This window comes from Trachypithecus francoisi, unplaced genomic scaffold (genome assembly GCF_009764315.1).
Source record: "Trachypithecus francoisi isolate TF-2019V2 unplaced genomic scaffold, Tfra_2.0 Lachesis_group11, whole genome shotgun sequence".
NCBI lineage: Eukaryota > Metazoa > Chordata > Mammalia > Primates > Cercopithecidae > Trachypithecus > Trachypithecus francoisi.
The window spans coordinates 114,886,919-114,896,659 of NW_022681456.1; positions in this window are offsets into that span (position 1 = coordinate 114,886,919).

A 9,741-nucleotide genomic window follows, 5' to 3' on the forward strand; every position below is an offset into this window, starting at 1 on the left:
TATATTAGTAACAGTTTTCTCATCTGTAAAACGGAGGCAATACCTACTTTACAGAGTTTTATTGCAGATTAAATGAAACAATCTAAGGCAAGCATTTAACATAATGTCTGATACATAGTGTTCAAGTTATTAGTACTACTGTTATTTTTTTTTATCTCAAATTCTCTAAGAGTCATTTATGTGCTAATCTGCGTTAGATGAGCATCAGGCATGGTTTATGTTCCATTAGGTAGACGTGGGCCAAATAATAACAATTACAGATGAGCACTCAACAAGCAAACAAGGACATTTCTTCTAAGTGAAATACTGAGATTCAAAGAGGACGGGAAATTGGGGATTCGGGCCATAGTCAGAGATATTGGATGGTAAGGCATTTTTTTAATTGCCTTCTTGTGGTCTCAAAAAAAATTGTTTTGAGTTCCATGTATGTGTCTAGCATTTATACTACGGAAGCCTCGGCTTCTGATATTTAGCAAGATGAACTCAGTAATCACTATATTCAGGTAGTGTCATACAGACATTTATTGGGCACCTTCTGCATGTCAGATTCTCTGCCATGTTCTGTGAGGAATATAATGAATAGTCGCTGCACTTGAGGAAGACAGGCAAACAACTGTTAACACAGAAGGTAACAGGTAATAACTGAGGAAGTAGAGATATCTACAAAGCGCTGGGGGAGCACCCAGGAGGGTGCTCCTAAGTGTTGTGGAAGTGTACCTTATCTCTAATTCTACTACTGTATTTGTTTAAGTATGCTCATATTTCTCAACTGTATCAGCTGGTCCCCGCTGTACAGTGTCTGCTGACTCTACCCCTGCTTTCATAAGGCCACCAGACTGAACTTCCTGAAATGTAAACCTGATCATGCCCTCCCCTGTATTGAAAGTTTTCCCAGGCTCCTCATCTTCTGTGTCAGTGGTCTTCATGTCTGATTGTTTTTCACTTATGTGGAGCTCAGGGCATGACAACATACCAACTGAATCAAAATACATACACACATATATTTTTAAAGATTTAGAAAAGGCTTCACAATCGACATTAACCTTTAGTATTGAAGAACCATCAGAGGATAGAGGGAATGTGGGTGTTTGTACAGAGATCATCCCTAATCTAAGTTTACTAGCAATTAGTTTCATGGTGACTCATCTACCTGACAGAGAGAAAGCCATCAGAGATACTGAACCGATATACAGCATAATTAATGTCAAAGTTCAAGAAGATTTACTCCAGTGGGAATAGACAGGGTGGACTCGGGGAGAAACAAGAGAGGATGTTGACAGTTTAGTCAAGATAGCTTGGTAAAAATCAAAGAAAGAGTTAAGCATCCACATTGCATAGTAGCCATTAGAGAATGAAAAGAATTTGAAATAGCAATGGTGTTTCCAAAATACCAAAAATGGTAATTGACCGAAAGGAACAATGGAGAAGGGTCAGATATGACTCTGAGATTTGAGATTTTTACCCTAAATTATTATAGCTAATGTAGCAAACAGACTTACAAAAGAGGGAATAAGAAATGTATGCTCTTCGATGACTCCCTGGATATGAAGAATGCCATATATCAAGTGAAAATGCAGTTGTATCCTGTTTCAAAAATTCTTTAGGCTTTTAAGGACAAATATGACATAAATAAATGCTTTTGATTGGAGTGGCAGAACTTGCTAGTTGTCCACTCAATATATTTTCTTTCTTTTATTCTTACTAACAGCATATGGACCAGTGTTGTGCCTAATCAAAGGGTTTCTATTTCATAGCTTTCTCTCTTGCATCCAGGAATAGCCATTTCACACCACTTTGATGATGAAAATTAATCAGTAGAGGATTTCTGAGTCTTTCCGGATGTAGGGATTATCCTCTCTTTGCTATTGTTTCCTTCCTCTTGCCTGAAAAATGCAAATGGGAGGTAGAGGTGGACCAACCTTCCAAAGCACAGATGACCAAGAGAATGAAATCACAGACTCAAAGAGTCCACTGATGATTTGGGGGCCACTGCAGTAGGGCATGCTTCCACAGACTTGAACTTGAGCTGTCTAGGCTGTCTCTGGGCATCTTGTCACCGTGATTGACTTACTTTTGTTACTCTGGTTGGGTTTCTGTTACATGTAGTCAAAAGCAACCCCTTATTGATATACTTGCCTTACAGAAACTTAGGAATTTTACTGACACGTTGTATTGTGATATTCATACTTAGCTTGATTTGAGGAAGGGAAATTTTGCAGAGTCCATTATAAAAGCCCACAGTATGATTTCATCACTTCTCCTTCCAATTTAACTCCCTCCCATCACATGAGAAACCATAATCCTTGAAAAAAGGAGATTCAAGAATAGTTTCTAGTGTTTGTGTCTTAGCTTCTCTCTGATCTTGCATAATCCCAAAACTCTATCTACCCTTTTTGACGTAAAGTTAGTATTTCCATTAGAATGTTACAATTTATCTAATTTTACGTATGGTTTGTGGGGAAGGCTTAGTTCTTATTAGATTGTCATAAAACAATATAGGAAGAGGGATGCAGAGAAATAGCAAAGGTATTTTCAAGTAATTAGTTAGAACTACAGACAGATCAAAAAGAAAGCCATTGTGCAAATGTCAGGCCATTCAAGGTTATTTCACCTTGAGGAGATAATGTCAGATCCTTGCCTTGGATATAAAAGAAGTTTTGAAAGTCTTTCTGTCTATTTTCCAAATCCTATCTGAAGATCATTTCTGATCTATGAAGTTTTTCCTCTGTTTGCAGGGAAAAAAAAGAAAAACAAAGACAATATTTACATATATTTTACTCAGCTGTATTGACTAAAAAAAAAGTTACTTAATTTGATATTTACTTTTCCTGTTTGTCTTGGTATACAAATAGACTTTTTAATGAAAGTATTGTGATTTTCAATAATAGGTGTAGTTTTTAAAATATTACATGAAGAAATAAACAGTCTGCCACTTCATTCTTTTCCCTATTAAATCTATGTGTGCATTAAAATAAGCATAACAAATTTGTGAAATCAATTAATTTGGTTTCATTGGTTGTGAATCCAAAATCAGGTTTTAACCTTGTGCCCCTCAAATAAAATTTCTTTATTTTTATTTTTATGTTTTTGAGAGAGAGTCTTGCTCCGTCACTCAGGCTAGAGTACAGTGGCGCAATCTCACTCTGCTGCAACCTCCGCCTTCTGGGTTCAAGCAATTCTCATGGGATTACAGGTGCATGCCAGCATGCCCAGCTAATTTTTGTATCTTTAGTAGAGATGGGGTTTCACCATTTTCCCAGGCTGATCTGTAACTCCTGGCCTCAAGTGATCCTCTCGTCTCAGGCTCCCAAAGTGCTGGCATTACAGGCATGAGCCACCATGCCTTGCCTCAAATACAATTTTTTATTTTATAACAAACCGCCAATCCAATCTTAAATGTCACTCTGTCCAGGTGCCAAGTGCTATAGCTTCCTCTGTCTATAGAGAAGATAATTTAATAATTCGCAAACTTCCAAAGCATCATCTCAAGAGTATTTCATCTCATCCTCTTTTCTTCTTTCTTATGCTTCTAAGAACACATGTTCAGTTCCTTTTATACACCAATCACCAGCTGGTCGTAGTGGTGTGCACCTATAAATCCCAGGTACTCGGGAAGCTGAAGTGAGAGGGTCGCTTGAGCCCAGGAGGTCAAGTCTTCAGTGAGACATGATCACAGCTCTGCACTCCAGCTTGGGTAACAGAGCAAGACCCTGGCTCTAAAAAATAAAATAAATTATGCCAATCACTGCGCAAATCCAGGAGCATGGAAAGAAAAGGGTGGAGAAGAAAGAGGAAAGAGATACCAAGGCTCCAAGATCAAGTAGCTCACAGTCTGTGGGGAAAGTAAAGGCAAAATAGCTCCATTGCAAAGTGATGCTGTTAAAGTCTGGAATGCATACCCTGGAGCAGGGAGGAGGGCGTGCTCAACTTTAAGAGTGTCAGCTATATATTCTGAGAAAAGCAGCTGAGTCTTGAGCAGTAAAAAATGGTGCTTCCAGTGGGCTAGGGAAAGGAAGGAAAGTCATTCCAAACACACCCAAAGACTTCCAAGTATGAGAGGTTTCTGTATGTTAAAGGAACTTAAACTAGTATGTAGAGGAGTTGCAGATTAAAATCCAGTGATGAAGGGCCTTGTTTACTTTATAAAATAGTAGTCTCCAAATCTTTAAAAATACATGTATGGGTGTATTTTGATTCAGTTGGTATGTTGTCATGCCCTGAGCTCCATATAAGTGAAAAACAATCAGACATGAAGACCACTGACACAGAAGATGAGGAGCCTGTGAAAACTTTCAACACGGTGGAAGGCATGATCAGATTTACATTTTAGGAAATTCAGTCTGGTGGCCTTATGAAAGCAGGGGTAGAGGCAGCAGACATTATACGGTGGGGACTAGCTGAACAATTGACAAATATAGGTATACTTAAACAAATAGAGAAGTAGAATTAGAGATAAGGTACACTTCCACGACACGAGGCAGTCAATATGGGAGGAGGTGGTCGTTTGTTGGGGAAGAAGATGAGTTTTAGACTCGTTGCATTGAAATTGTCTTGGAATAGGACATGGAATTACAAGTATTTATAATTTAAAAGAAAATTTATGACTAGGATACCATAGAAATTAAGTATCTGTGTACCTGGGTGGTAAAGGTAATACCCTCTTACTCTTTAAATTGTATTACTCAGACAACCTGTTAAAATCGTAGGGTACATTTTACTTTCTCAAATGTAAAAATCTTATTTAAAATCTTAGATTTAATCTGAAGTTGATGGGAAACAAAGATTAAGAAATTAAGGAGTTCAGAGTGATAGAGTATATGTTACCCTAACCCACCATATTGATTTCAATAAAGCTGTCTGATATGGTTTGGCTCTGTGTCCCCACCCAAATATCATCTTGAATTGTACTCCCATAATTCCCACATGTTGTGGAAGAGACCTGATGGGAGATAATTTGAATCATGGGGGTGGTTCCCCCATACTGTTCTCATGGTAGTGAATAAATCTCATGAGATCTGTTGGTTTTATCAGGAGTTTCTGCTTTTGTATCATCCTCATTTTCTCTTGCCACTGCCATGTAAGAAGTGCCTTTCACTGCTCACCATGATTCTGAAGCCTCCCCAGCCATATGGAACTGTAAGTCCAATTAAATGTCTTTTTCTTCCTAGTCTCAGGTGTGTGCTTATCAGCAGTGTAAAAATGGACTAATATAGTAAATTGGTACCAGTAGAGTGGGACGTTCCTGACAAGATACCTGAGAATGTGGAAGTGACTTTGGAACTGGGTAACAGGCAGAGGTTGGAAGAGTTTGGAGGGCTCAGAAGACAGGAAAATGTGGGAAAGTTTAGAACCTCCTAGAGACTTGTTGAATGGCTTTGACAAAAATGATGCTAGCGATGTGAACAATAAGGGCCAGGCTGAGGTGGTCTCATATGAAGATGAGGAACTTGGGAACTGGAGCAAAGGTGACTCTTGCTGTGTTATAGCAAAGAGAATGGTGGCATTTTGCCCCTGCCCTACTGATTTGCAAAACTTTTAACTTGAGAGAGATAATTTAGGGTATCTGGCAGAAGAAATGTCTAAGCAGCAAAGGATTCGAGAGGTGACTTGGATGCTATTAAAAGCATTCCATTTTAAAAGGGAAAAAGAGCATAAGAGTTTGGAAAATTTGCAGCCTGATGATGCAGTAGAAAAGAACAACCCATGTTTTTGAGAAGAAATTCAAGCTGGCTGCAGAAATTTGCAAAAGTAACAAAGAGCCACGTGTTAATCTCCAAGACAATGGGGAAAATGTGCCCAGGGCATGTAATAGGTCTTCATAGCAGCCCCTCCCATCACAGACCTGGAAGCCTAGGAGGAAAAAATGGTTTCCTGGGCTGGGCCCAGGATCCCCATCCTATGTGCAGCATAGGGACTTGGTACCCTGTGTCCCAGCTGCTCCAGCTGTTGTTAAAAGTGGCCAAGGTACAGCTCAGCTCATGGTTTCAGAGGATGCAAGCCTCAAACCTTGGCACCTTCCACATGGTGTTGAGTCTGCAGGTACACAGAAGTCAAGAATTGAGGTTTGGGAACCTCCACCTAGATTTCAGAATATGTGTGGAAATGCCTGGATGCCCAGGCAAAAGTGTGCTGCAGAGGCGGGGCCCTCATGGAGAATCTCTGCTAGGGCAGTGCAGAAGGGAAATGTGGGGTTGGTGCCCCCACACAGAGTCCATACTGGGACACCTCCTGCTGGAGCTGTGAGAAGAGGGCCACCATCCTCCAGATCCCAGAATGGTAGATCCACCTACCTACAGCTTGCACCATGCTACCGGAAAAGCCACAAATACTCAAAGTCAGCCCATGAAAGCAGCCAGGAGAGGGGCTGTACCCTGCAAAGCCATAGTGGGGGAGTTGCCCAAGACTATGGGAACCTACCTTTTGCATCAACGTAACCTGGATGTGAGACATGGAGTCAAAGGAAATAATTTTGGAACATTAAAACTTGACTGCCCCACTGGATTTTTAGACATGGATGGACCCTATAACCCCTTTGTTTTGGCCAATTTCTCCCATTTGGAATGGCTGTATTTACCAAATACCTGTATCCCCATTGTATCTAGGAAGTAACTAGCTTGCTTTTGATTTTACAGGCTCATAGGCAGAAGGGACTTGCCTTGTCTCGGATGAGACTTTGGACTGCGGACTTTTGGGTTAATGCCAAAATGAGTTCAGCCTTTGGGGGACTGTTGGGAAGGCACGATTGGTTTTGAAATGTGAGGACATTGGATTTGGAGGGGCTAGGGGTAGAATGATATGGCTTGGCTCTGTGTCCCCACCCAAATCTCATCTTGAATTATATTCCCATAATTCCCACATGTTATGGGAGGGACCCAGTAGAAGATAATTTTAATCATGAGCATGGTTTCCCCCATACTGTTCCAAGGTAATGAACAAGTCTCGTGAGATCTGATGGTTTTATTAGGGGTTTCTGCTTTTGCATCTTCCTCGTTTTCTCTGCCACCACCATGTAAGAAGTGCCTTTCACCTCCTGCCATGATTTGGAGGCCTCCCAGCCATATGGAACTGTAAGTCCAATTAAACCTCTTCTTCCCCCAGTCTTGGGTATGTCATTATCAGCAGCATGAAAATGGACAAATACATTGTCATTTCAAGGTTGCCTTTTTACTTAGTGCCAAAACAGAATTCTAACCAGAATTACCAACATTTCTTTCGTTGTAAATGATTTCAAGTACTATTCTTTACTGTTTTTACTTCCCTCAAAACCATTTCTTCTACTTGTCCTTCAAAAAGACTACTGGGGCTACAGCTAGATAGAATTGATAATTCTGAAATATGTTATTTCATTTATCCACGCATCCATTTTTCACACACAGTGAACCACATGAAATACAATGACAGATGGTAATGTATCAGTGTTACAGATTATTGTCCCGTTTCAAAGTCAGTGTATAAACCTAAATGGTTAAAATAACTTTTTAACTCTTTCAGTTATATCTCAGAAGCTTCCTAATAAGAGAAACAGCTAGTGTATTCCTAGCCTTTAGACAAGAACCCCCCCTACTCCTCCTCCCCTGTCACACACACACACACACACACACACCAAGTTACTGAAATTCTACTCAGGCTTTAGGAGGAGACTAAATAACCCTTCCAATGGTTGACAGCCCTCTTCACCCAGCATTTCTCCTTTCAGTCCTAAATCCTTTGTGTTTCACTTTTAGCTTTTAGTGGTGGTAGATAAAAAAAATGCTTATCAACTGTTCTCTGAATAAGAAACTTAAAATACTCATAGATAATCTCAAAATCGTTTCTCATCCAGAATAATCCCCAATCTTTGACCTTTCCTCAAAGGTATTCTTTTCCAAAACTTCCATAATCTTGGAGGCTTTCTTCTGAACGTTTTTGATGCTTTTCACATATATTTTTGGCTGTGGATCTCAGAAGTGGGCAGAGTAGTCTGCCTGGTGGGAAACATATTAAGTGCCATTGCTAATGAGGACCACGATTTATATTGTTGCCGCTTCATGTATATCAATATCATGCTTTTTTCTAATGAAAACTGCAACTTTACTAATTCATTGACAGTTTGCATGGTTCCACTATAGAGCATATGTATTTTCCTGCATGTAACTGGGGAGTCCCCATGGTGTTTGTGTAGTTTGACTGTCTCTGTTTTTGTCACAAGCAAACATGAATGTCCATATCTGTCACACTGGAACTTGATCCAGCATAATTGTGAGTGTATCTTCTACTTATACTAAAACTCTTTATAATTCTTAGTAAGTCCCCCAAATTGCTACATATCATTACCTTTCCCAGGTCTGTTTTGCAAGCTCTCTCTTTTGTGAGCCAGCTGTGTGTATTATACATTGAGTCCACAGCTAACTCTCGTGGAGGCCACTTGTTCACTGATGACCACCCTTTCGGTATAATTTTCAGTTTTGTGTCCTTTTGGATCCCACCCTATGGTGAGCAATTGGTAAAACTGGAGAGTGGGCTAGTGGCTAGAAGCTAATAAGAGGAGGAGTTAATTAAGGCATTTGGGGGACTAAAGTAAAAGATGAAAGCAGAATTTTTAAAATGCTGTATAATAAAAGAACCAGAAATGGAGCCTATAATGGAGTCAAACCCTAAGGAGACCAGAGGCAGGCACTGCACTCAATGTCATGAGCTGGTATCCAGTTTTCAAAGAAAGGACAACAAAAATACATGAAGGTAAATGGGTGAAGAGGAGCACCCGAGAACCATCTCTCCTGCAAGTAGTTTAGACTTACCTTTCTGATCAGATTTGGTAGTGTTCGGGATATGGTAGCCTGGCTTACAAGGCCTGGGAGAATAGATCAATCCTGGATGGTACAAATGCATTTCCCAATTGATTGCCTAGCATGTTATTATAGGATCAAATAAAAAAGAAAGTTCAAGTTGAGAATCATTATCATGACCCATTCTTCTACCAAATCTAGCACTATCTCAAATTTTTTTAAAAAGGTTATTGCCTAGAAAAATAAAAACCCAAAGCCCTTTTTATTGCCCTGCAAGTCTGTTTCTGGGATTAAAAATTTCAGATTATATATTCTTAAATATGTCAAGGTCATTTTCTAGCTCTTTAAACAGGCATCCTTATCCCTGCTACACACAATACATAAGGGAACATTAAGCCCTGTGTTTCATATGCCATCCCTTACCATATGCAACCCCCTAGAATACACAATAAAAAGATAAATGAAAAGCACATTAGAAATACACCTAGTGGTGGGAATCCAGCCAGTGGTGGTTGCAGATGTTTTGTTTGAATCAGTGGCTGTGTTGAGGAGGAAAATGCCCATTATAGAAAAGGGAGTATTGCCAAAGAATTTGGCGAGGAAAGATCATAGTCTAACAAATATCTTTTATCTCAAATGTGCATACTAAATATATGTGTTTCGCAGTATTTTCCTCCAGCTTACCTTATTTACTACATAAAAGTTATTGATTGTATTTATGCATCATTTATAGTCATTCTTTTCTCTTATTTTATCAATAACTTTTTATTGTTTGGAACAGTAAGCTAAACAGTGTCTGAATTTGAATTGATATCCCACTGCCTTCAGTTAAAAGATTCTATGGTTTTCCAAATCCCAAAATAACATACATGGCTTCATCTACCTTTCCAGACTCATCTTCCACCTCACCATAATACACCATATGTTCCAGCCGCACTGCATTTCCCCTCATCCCTGAATAGCCGTGTTCTATGAT